Raw genomic sequence first — 11,860 nt, 5'->3', positions numbered from 1 at the left:
TCTGTAATATTAACAACTATTCTTTCTTTTTTTAGTTCTTCCTCCTAGACTTATCTCATACAAATGAATATAATACTATTTAACTAATAATAAATCTTTTTCTCCCCATTCTATTAACCCCAAAATTTTTTCTGTCTTTCGAATTTCAATTAAGTTATATAAAATCTTACTAACTACTTCTTATTCTACAAATTCTTTTTAATATACACCATAATTTATTTTCATTTTTTTTCATTGTATACCACTCATAACTGTCAAATCATATAAAAATTTAAATATAGCTATGCTGTCCGATTGGATGCTTATTTATTTATATGTATACACATGTATATATGCATATACATACACGTATGTGTAGGTATGTGCATGTATATATATATATATATATATATATATATATATATATATCTTTGTTTGTATAGATATGAATATATATATATATATGTATATGTATATGTATACGTGTGTAGGAGTGGCTGTGTGGTAAGTAGCTAGCTTACCAACCACATGGTCCCGGGTTCAGTCCCACTGTGTGGCATCTTGGGCAAGTGCCTTCTACTATAGCCTCGGGCCGACCAAAGCCTTGTGAGTGGATTTGGTAGACGGAAACTGAAAGAAGCCCGTCGTATATATGTATATATATATATATGTATGTGTGTGTATATGTTTGTATGTGTGTGTTTGTCCCCCCAACATCGCTTGACAACCAATGCTGGTGTGTTTATGTCCCCGTAACTTAGTGGTTCGGCAAAAGAGATCGATAGAATAAGTACTAGGCTTCTAAAGAATAAGTCCTGGGGTCGATTTGCTCGACTAAAGGCGGTGCTCCAGCATGGCCACAGTCAAAAGACTGAAACAAGTAAAAGAGTAAAAGAGTAAAAGAGTGTGTGTGTGTGTGCGTCTGTGTGTGTATATATATATATAAATATAATTTACTCCTTATGATAAATGCTTTATATGATATGTACTTATCTTCGTATAGAGAGAATGTTTCTATAACTCTTTTCACTTATATTTCAAATATTCGTTAGTCACATCAGTTTTGTGGAAAATACAAAGACTAAAAGAAGCAGCACATATGCTGGGACACAACAATCTCCTAAGCAGACCGAGTGCAGATATGAGTAGCATATGGGAACTGGTATTAAGGAAGGATAGGAAAATATTAGATTTATAAGCCCTAAAATTCACTCCACAACTGCCCATGGGCATATGGCATAGTGGTTAAGAGCACGGGCTACTAACCCCAAGATTCCGAGTTTGATTCCAGGCAGTGACCTGAATAATAATAATAATAATAATAATGATAATAATAATAATAATAATAACAACAACAACAACATCAGAAAATACCTTAGGTATGAGAACCCAGGTTCGAAATTTCCTCAAGACACTTAATGAAGGCTTGAGGGTATATCAGCCGAAATGTGTTAACAACAAAAAAGATGAGGACAAATATCCGTCAAATGTAAATAATGTATATATATTTATAAATACTTATATATGTGTGCGTGTGTGTGTGTTCAAGTGCAGTTTATGATTCTTTGTCTGTCATGTTGTATGTACAAAATTCAAAAGATTGCCAAAAATACATTTTGTTAAATAGTATACTGACTGGATAATATTACTTCCTATCAGTTATTTAATTGAAATACAAAGATGCCAGAGCTTTTTTTAATATTGGCTAGAATAGAATACCTTGTGGTTTTCATAAAGGTTTTCTGTGGTCTGGATTCAAAACCTGCCAAGATCAGATTTGCATTTCATCCTTTTATAGTTGGTAAATATCCTATTTTTGAAGTACTCGAGTCAAATCTCCTCTCAGAAACAATTACATTGAAAGGGCAAGTAGGAGCATTCACATCTCAGCTCCACAACTCCTTTCAATACCACCCTGTGGACTCAACAAGAACTGAAACACTAATCTAATTCTGTTTCTATCTTGTTTTCACTGCTTTCATGTGTTCCCATGATGCTCTGTTGCCATCCAATTCCATTATTATGTATTAGAATTCAGAGCTTGAGTCATAGTGAATCTTTCATTAGCTCATTACACAACCATGGATGCTACTCTTACAGATGCACTTCAGTTCCTCTCTTGATGTAGCTTGGTGATCCTGACCGTTGATCTTGGATTCCTCCGTTCAGCATCAATGTAAAAAGCACTGTTGGCTCAGTTGAACTCTTCTGCTACCTATTCATAATCAACCATGCTGCAGTCCCATGACCTCACCGTATTCCTGATTTCTTTTATTAGGCACAAAGCCTCTTATAAAGATGGGACAATACAAAAACAGACAAAACAATACAGAGTGGTACACAAAACATATAATGGATGAAATTATAAATAAATGATGAGATGAAATGGCTTCCCCCCCCCCCCAAGCAGGCAGTTCCATTTTACTGCTTATGTATCACACAGTTCATTATTCTTTTCTTCCATCATTTAAAAAAAAAATAGTCCTTATTTTGTAATTTTAAATATCTCTCTTACTTTCCTTTATATTAGATATTCCACTATGTCCTCAAATGCCACCACCGGTGGCAACTCATTGAATCGAAACTAACGGTGATATCTCTACCATTTCCCCGAATAGTTCCTTCAACCTTTCACCTCTCTCTCTCTTTCAAGCAAGACTGCTTTAAATCCTTCATTGCACGGTTTAGGTGCTAACTTCACCCTAATTACATTTTTCATTTTCGTGATCTTTTTTTCAATTTCTACATTTTTTTCTGTACTGTATTATAGTTCTTACTTGTTTTCCATTCAGTGTTACTTTCTGATTTCCATCACTAATCTCTTCTGCTGTTTCTATCTCTTCCTTCTCTGCTTGTCTCACACGATGTTTCTCTTCTATCTTCCTTTTTTTCCTGTCCTTTCACTTTCTCCTCCGTGCTAATAGCTGGTATCACTCTCTGTTTTCTCTCTTTGTCTTTCTCGACATCTCGTTTCTTTTCTGCTTATTTGCTTTTCCTCCTTTTGGTAACCCTTGTCTCTCCTCTACACTTCCTTTTCTTTTCTTCATGGGACTCTTTGGTGGTGCACCAGCCACCATATTCCTGGCAGGGTGGCTGAATGAGTGCTAACCCTTGTTAAAGGGTAGCCCATCATCACTCTGTGAAGTATTTTCAAAATACCTCCATACCCAAATTAATTGGGTTATAACTCTCTCTATAACTTTCATGTCCCAGTCTAGCAATTTGATACATTTGTAATTACTTCTAAGGTATTTTCTTAAGCCTTTTAACTGCTGATTATAATGCTGCTATGCCAGTCATTGGATAATTATGCATATGTTAAGTGTCTCAGCTGCAATTCCTGATGGATCAGAGGCTTTCTCTGCCTTCATATCCTGAAATGCATTATCTATCATACTGCCATTAAGCAGGGTGGTGTTGGTCCCTCTGTTGAATCCATGTTAGGAAGATTCTCTTTCTTCTAAATATTCTCGATGTTTAATAACCTTTCAAGGTAATGCTCCCATGCCTCTTTCTTTTCAAAACCACTACGTGCAATTGTATCATTATTCATACACACATACTTCTCACACACAACATTTTGATTTTTTCTCATAGCCATGCAACCTGGAACACCTCACACTAATAAATCTACTTTTTACTTCCCCCTTTGCTATGTAAACCTGTCTATTGCCTAACTTCTCTTCAAGCTATCTGATATAATTCTCTGCTGCTGTTGCTACCATCATCCTTTCAATCTTCACAAGTCCTGTTTCTTTGCTTTTATAACTCTGTCTACTTCACTGTTTCGCTATCATGTCACCCTTGATTTGGCCAGGACTTTGCACCAGCCACAGATTTGGTTTGTACCCCTCAGTAGGCTGTTCTGTTGGAACTTCCACTTTTTCTCTATGCTATATATCTCTAACACCTCTTTTTCAAACATCGTTGGTAGGGCTTTGGTTTTTGGACTGCCCTTTTCACATTCAAATGTCTACTTTACCAGAAAAATTTACCGCTTTCTGGTTTGATGCCACCATTTTGAGCTTACATATACAAACACTTCAATCTACCGTTCAGTTCAAGATTTCCCACATGAATGGAACTGAATTTGGAGGGTAAAGGATTATGGTGATTGTTACATAATTAATTATACTAAAATAATGATTTCAAAGTTTGGCACAAAGCTAGCAATTCCAGCGGAGGGTGTAAATCGATTACATGACCCCAGTACTCCAGTGGAACTTGTTTTATTGACCCTGAAAGAAGGAAAGGCAAAGTCGACCTTGGTGGAATTTGAACTCAGAATATAAAGCATGCCTGACGTGCTAATGATTCTGCCAGCTCAATGCCCTAATAATAATGATAATGATAACAACAACAACAACAACAACAACAACAATAATAATAATACTTTCTACTGTAAGTACAAGGCTTGAAACTTGGGGGAGGGGGATAGTCGATTATATCAACTCCAGTACTCAATTGGTCCTTATTTTATCGACCCCAAAAGGATGAAAGGAAAAGTCGACCTCAGCAGAATTTGAACTCAGAACAGGAAGGCAGACAAAATGCTGCCAAACTTTTTACCTGGCATGCTAACAATTCTGTTAGCTTGCTGCCTTAAATTTATACTAAAATGAAAAAAAAAAAAAACCCAAAAAAACAAAGCAAAGTTATTCAAAATTTATTGAAAACAAAAAGAAAAGCACCAATGAAAAATAACTCCAGGAATCGGGTGTTAATGGGAGAAAGTTCAATTATTAAAAATTTTTTGATGCAAAATGCAGAAAGAATAAACTAAAAACAAATCGAAGGAAACATTTGCAGTCAAACAAAAAAATTGAAAAAAACATTTTTGCTGCACATATGCTTGCAGAATAAGCCTTGACTCGTCGCCGTCATCACCACCATCATTGTCGTCGTCGTCATCATCATTATCATCATCATTGTGGTCATCATCATTTAACATCCATTTTCCATGCCTGCATGGGTTGGATGCTGGCAAGCTGAAGGGCTGCACCAGGCTCCAGTTGTCTGTTTTGGCATAGTTTCTATAGCTAGATGCTCTTTCTAACACCAACCACTATACAGAGTGTATTGGGTGCCTTCTATGTTGCACTGGCACAGGTGCCCTTTGCATGGTGTTGACACGGGTCCTTTTTTATGTGACACCAGTACAGATATCTTTATGTGGTGCCAACTTGGGTGCTTTTTATGTGGCACCACTATGAATGCAAACTGGTCAATCTGGGAAACAATGTCCACATCTCCACTATAAACAGTAGCTCATAGAGTGTTATTTCATATATTTCAAGATGAGGAAACTTAAATAAGTTATCTACTGAAAATATATTTAGTTCAGGAATAGGCTCACAGATATTAAAAATTGGTATTTATGAGTAATTATGAGAAATTTTTACCTTGAAAATTATGCAAATTTGCAAAGTTCCAAAAAATCATCATTCTGAAAAATTTTAATTTTCACATATTACAGAAATTGGCAACCACGTAATATAACAGATGTGATGCAATAATTTTATAATATTGTATAATACTTGAAATCAGATTTGTGAGACTGAAATTGAAAGGTGGCCATTGAAAAGGAGTGACTGCTTTCAATAATATGGAAGGTGTACTGTTACAAATATTCCTGAACCTCTTACATGACGTCACCTTAACCTTTTAGCATTTAAATTTCTCTGTCAAATGTAATGTTCATTCATTCATATTGCTTTTAATTAATTATGCATTATCTCAAAGCTTCGAGATTTTGAAGATGTAATATTTTTTAGTTTTAGAATGACATTGTAGGGTAGGTGTGAAAGGCCTTTTTCAACATAAAACAGGGTAAAATATTTGGGCAAGACATGGCTGGTTTAAATGCTAAAGGGTTAAAGGTTATATATACAGCAAAGTTCCATTCTATTGTAAAAGAGTAATGACCCCTTTTGGTCATGAATGACCATGGGATTGCACTTAGAAAGTACCCTGCTGAGGTACAAGTCTGGGCAAGGTTGTTTATGTAAGACCAGCAGTCACTCATGCATACCAGCCTCCCCTCTCCACATCACTGATGTTGTCCAAGGAAAAGACAAAGACCAATATGGCTTGGCACTAGTGACGTCACAACTCATTTCTACAGCTGAATGAACTGGAGCAATGTGAAATAAAGTGTCTTGCTCAAGAACACAACACACAGCCTGGAATGGGAATCAAACACACTACCTCATGATTGTGAGCCTGATGCTCTAACCACTGAGCCATGTCTTCACTCTATGGTACATCATAATGAAGTGACGAGAGTACTATGTACTACACAATCAGTTTCATTGACTTTGGTGGAATGCATAGACCCATTCTCAGGATGAGTCTCATTTCATACTGAAGGTGGATTAAGTTGGTAACTGCCATCAAAAACTTCACATCTGATGCTGTGTATGATAATAAAATGACTACAGTAGTTGTTTATAGGTCCCCACGAAAGTAGAACACAGACAAACCCTTTTTTTCCCATCTAATACTAAAATTCACTGAATATGATTGATTGTAATTAGGGATTAGTGTCTTTATCATTGTTATTGTTTAACATCGGTTTTCCATGCTGGCATGGGTTGAATGGTATGACCGGTGTTGGTAAGGCCAGGGGCTGCACCAGGCTCCATTGTCTGTTCTGGTATGGTTCCTATGGCTGGATGCTCTTCCTAACACCGACCACTCCTCATAGTGTACTGGGTACTTTGTATGTGGCACCAGAACCAGTGCTTTTAATGTGGCACCAACATGAGTGCATTTTATGTGACACCAGTACCAATATCAATTCTGTTGTGGCCCATGGATCTCCTTGTGTACAGCAAGGTACCAGATATCTCAGTCCTTTGTAAAGGTCACTGTCTTGAGATCAATCTTCAATACTTTATCCCTTATCTTCTTGGGTCTCCCTCTTCTACAAGTTCCATCCACTTTAAGTGATCAGCACTTCTGTATACAACTATCTACATACATTTTAAAGATAACTAGAAAAGCACTCAGAGAGCTCACACATCCGCCAAACCAGCAGGAGCAGCACTACAGTGACAACGACGACGACGACGACCACCACCACCACCACCATATCACAATCACCACCACAACCACCAACATCATCAGCAGCACTGTCATTGCTTCCACATCAACCACATACACCGCCATCAACGTTATCATAACGGTTACCTTGACAGTCACTTTCACCACCACAGCCAGTATAACCACTGCAATACCACCATCACACAACTAACACTGTCATCAACACCACTATTACCACCATCACCTCAGCATCACACATCACACCGCTCCTGTCACCATTATAACCACTGATACTATTTTATCCTCCTCCCATACTTATCTCGACCATCATCATCATCAACATTGTCTCTGCTTTCACCACAATCACCGTCAAAACTACAATCACCACAATCAGTTTCTTTACACAGTTGAAAATCCATTATCCGATACTCATGGGACCGAGATTGCTGCAGATTTTTGATTTTTCTAATTTCGGAGTGCTTTATTAAAAAAAGAAATAAAATTGCATCTACAAAACGGAACAGTTTGAGGATAGAAACCAGGTCTAAACACAGTAGCTTATAGACATACTCTGAATGTAGTTCTATATAAATCTTTAATAATTTTTTTTATACTTAAGACCACCAGAAATATTAAGATATCAACCCCTACCCACGTTGTCATGTTTTGATTAAAAGGTTACAGCATAGATTAAGATTACTTAGATAAGTTTCGGCCGAAGTTGACTCAGGCCATGTCTAATTTAATAGCACCGCCTGGAAGAGATACACAGTCAGCTCTGGGGAACCGTAGCCCATTCAAGCAGAGGGTTATTGTTTTCAGAGACATATCTGGTATTTGTTGGGGGTAATCGTGTAGGGATCTTTTGAATGCCATGAAGTTACTTTCCTCCTTTATGTGTGTCTGGCACGATGTTGAAGAGAGCTGGGCCAATTGAGGTGGAATAGTTCTGTCATAGTGTTGTGATACGACATGAACATTTCTGTAGTGGATGGATGGCACAGGGGCCAAGCCTTGAACGAATTTTACAGATGGGCAATGCTGATGGAATATTTTCCACATCATACAGATGATATAGAGCTCACAGCGGCGGTGGAGGGAGCAAAGCTTGAGCTTTTTGAGTCGATCCCAATAGTCAAGGCTTGCCATGTCATCCTCCACAGACTTCCGCCAAGCAGCTCATTTTAAGTTAGATACGCAAGAAACGAAAATAAACTTTGGAAACAGCAACGCCACCATAGGTTACGTGCAAACGATGAATGTGTTTTCAAGGGAGATAATCAAAGAATGTAACATTGTAATACTTTGTGTAAAGTAAATATAACAAATGAAAAACCCTTCAAGAATCCATAAAAATTCCTGGATCACTACCAAAATTTCATCATCTGTTCCTTGTGTCATTACCAACTTTTCCTTAAGTTTCATCAAATACTGTTCACAACTTTTTGAATTATTTTGCACACAGACGGACAAACCAATACCAATGAAAACATAACCTCCTTCCTTGGCAGAGGTAATAATAATAATGATAATCAGTTATGATACTAGAAAACTTGACCTTGCCAGCAACAATTAATAAACAAAATGTATGATGCTAGGCTACCATCAAAGGCCTGCTGAATTTTCCTGATGGTTTGAGCTTGAGTATCAGCAAGCTTTTGATAAAACTTGATGCAGTATCTCTGCTCAATGCATTCAGTGAAAACGAAAATCTGAAGAGCATGCACTACACATCTACTATTACGAAAGACTGCTGAGTGTGGAGAATGAATGGGAGGAGGAGAGTCTGCCAAAGGTTGACCCAGTTGAGAGACCAGATACCCAAATCAACAGTACCCCGGTAGATAAAGCAATTAAGGATATGAAGACAGGGAAAGCACCTGGCCCATCAGGAATCACCGTTGAGATGCTTAAAATGTCGCGCAGTGTGGGTTATGGTCTTGTCACCCATATCGTAAATTAGGTAGTTCATGAAGAAGTCATACCCAGCGACTGGTGTAGCAGCACCATAGTCAACTGCTACAAAGGTAATGGTGATGCTTTAGAGAGAAATAACTACAGGGGTATCAAATTATTGGATCAGGTGATGAAAGTTATAAAGAGGCTCATAGCTCAACTAATTAGGGAGAGAGTTAGCCTAGATGAGATGCAGTTTGGTTCTGTGCCAGGCAGAAGCACCACTGATGCTATATTTCTGGTAAGGCAACTGCAGAAGAAATATCTAGCCAAAGATAAACCTCTGTATTTGGCTTTTGTTGACTTGGAGAAAGCTTTTGACAGGATTCCCCGATCCCTTATCTGGTGGTCAATGTGGAAACTGGGGATAGACGAGTGGTTGGTAAGAGCTGTACAAGCCCTGTACCAAGATGCCGTCAGTAAGGTGAGGTTTGGCAACAAGTATAGTGAAGAGTTCTGGGTAGAAGGAGGGATTCACCAAGGATCAGTCCTCATCCCCCTCTTATTCATCATAGTCCTTCAGGCAATAACAGAGGAATTCAAGACAGGCTGCCCCTGGGAGCTCCTCTATGCTCTAATAGCTGAGTCACTGCTGGAACTAGAGACAAAGTTTAGGGTGTGGAAGCAAGATGTAGAATCGAAGGGCCTTAGAGTCAACTTAGCAAAAACCAAAGTCTTATTAAGTGGGAAAGCTGACAAATCACAAAAGTGTAGGTGTGCGGTTGTGTACTAAGTTCACATATTCCATTCACCTTCATAATGTCAAGAAACTGTGTAAACATTGCAAACGACTTTTGCTATAAATAAAAAATATGACGAAAAATATCTATAATAAAATTCTAATTTATAAAGTTTTATTAAAGTTTTATTAAAACAAAACGCGGGTAAATCAACACAACATGCGGCTGAAATGAAACCCAACAAAACGTGCGGTTGTCATAGTAACAAGTTGTCTGTTTAGCTAAAATTACACAAAATTCCCAACTTTAATTCCTAATAACATCAGATTCTTTAGTTCACGAAATAAAGTAATTGGTTGATCGTAATCAAAATCCAGAGTTGCATCGATACACCAAAATTGAAAGCAATCTGACCAAAATTAAAGGGGGCTCATTTTGTGAATGAAACAAACTAGATCCGAAATGCCATATTCTCATCTTTCAGTTTCTAAATGACTTACTGATATATATTAGTTACATTTACAAATATTTTTGTTTTCCTCAGTTAATAATAAAGAACAACACACTGCTCTATGAAAACACCCATTATATGCCAAACAAATCTGGCATGAATACATAGAATTAAGAAGACAAGCCATCCAATCCAGGTGATTTGCGACTTGGGTAATAGCTCATCACCTCCCGTATTTCAGTGGCTATTACCGGCTTTTCGCAGAATCTCCCGTTCGCTACCGAGAGCTGCGCTCAGCCGCCCAGGTACGAAGTAAAGTCCATTACCGTCGTCGACCAATCACCCTCCCCAAACAGTCGCACAAAGTGCTGCTAGAAAGCCGCACACATATGCTCGGAACCGAGTAGCACGCGTCCATCGTGATATGTCAAAGTCCTGATCGTGGTTTTGTTGCCACCTCGCATCCCTACCGTTCGAGGCCATCGGACAATTTTAGTTCCTTCGTGTTTTATCGCACGTGCCTTAGCTCTGACAACGCATCCTTTGTGTTTCACCTCAAAGAAATGGTCAAGGGCCATTCACGCCGCTAACACGTCGGTCGCAATACCTTTACTAATAGTCTCTTCTAGTTTCCTAACTCTAATCTGATTCTTTCTATTGCTAAATCTTTGCTAAACGCTATCGATTCCACTCTAATCGTTCTCTTCAGGTCGATGCACAACCGATTGTTGATGATTGCCCCTGTCAACTGCCGCTTAACTAGTTCGCTAATCCGGTCTATAGATAGATTATCTTTACTATCTTTACCAGTTTTGTACTATTTTACCATTCGTTATGTAGGTAAATTTGTAAATTGAATTAAATGAAATCAAACGCTCTAGTCCTACCTTGACTAATTGTTTGCCTTTCCTCACAACTTTAATCTATATCTATTGACTCAAAGAGAAGCCACTGTTAGCCATTTTTTGAACAAGACATTCACACAAACGCAACTTCAGCCGCTGTTCTAACTGGAATTTTAGTGGCACACCTATTTGAGCACACAGAACGCATATCTATTATTTTGAGTCACCTTGACCAAAACTCCTCATATGCTCTCTCTCTCTCTCTCTCTCTCTCTCTCTCTCTCTCTCTCTCTCTCTCTATATATATATATATATATATATATATATATATATAGAGAGAGAGAGAGAGAGAGAGATAATTAACGAAATCTTCAGAGTTAAAGAAACATTAATGAGTAATAGCTAGTTGAATATTAAGGGCAGGTTGTGGAGACAGAATGATCAAGCTTAAAGTGATGTAGAAGAGTGAGATTAGCTAACATTGTTACTGCTGTTGTTGTTCGGTTTGCTCAAATAACCTCAAGCTATTTAATATATAAAATTACACAGGTTCCGGGTAATTTTGTAATGGGAATTAAATGTGAAATGACTTTATTCCAGGAATATAGTTGTCATTAAATAAAAAACCTATGGCGGCGAGCTGTAAGAATCGTTAGCACACCGGGCGAAATGCTTAGCCGTTCTGAGTTCAAATTCCGCCGAGGTCGACTTTACTTTTCATCCTTTCTGGGTCGATAAAATTAGTACAGGTTATGCACTGGGGTCGATGTAATCGACTTAACCCCTCCCCCCAAATTTGAGGCCTTGTGTTTCCAGTAGAAAGGATTATTCAAAAAAACCTCAAGGTGGGTTGATGGTGGTGGTGGTGGATGTTATTCATATACCCACTGGTCTGGTGTTATAAA

This window comes from Octopus bimaculoides, chromosome 28 (assembly GCF_046866305.1).
Source record: "Octopus bimaculoides isolate indiv1 chromosome 28, ASM4686630v1, whole genome shotgun sequence".
Classification (NCBI taxonomy): Eukaryota; Metazoa; Mollusca; class Cephalopoda; order Octopoda; family Octopodidae; genus Octopus; species Octopus bimaculoides.
The sequence above is the reverse complement of the archived record's forward strand: the minus strand, read 5'-3'. Positions refer to the sequence as shown.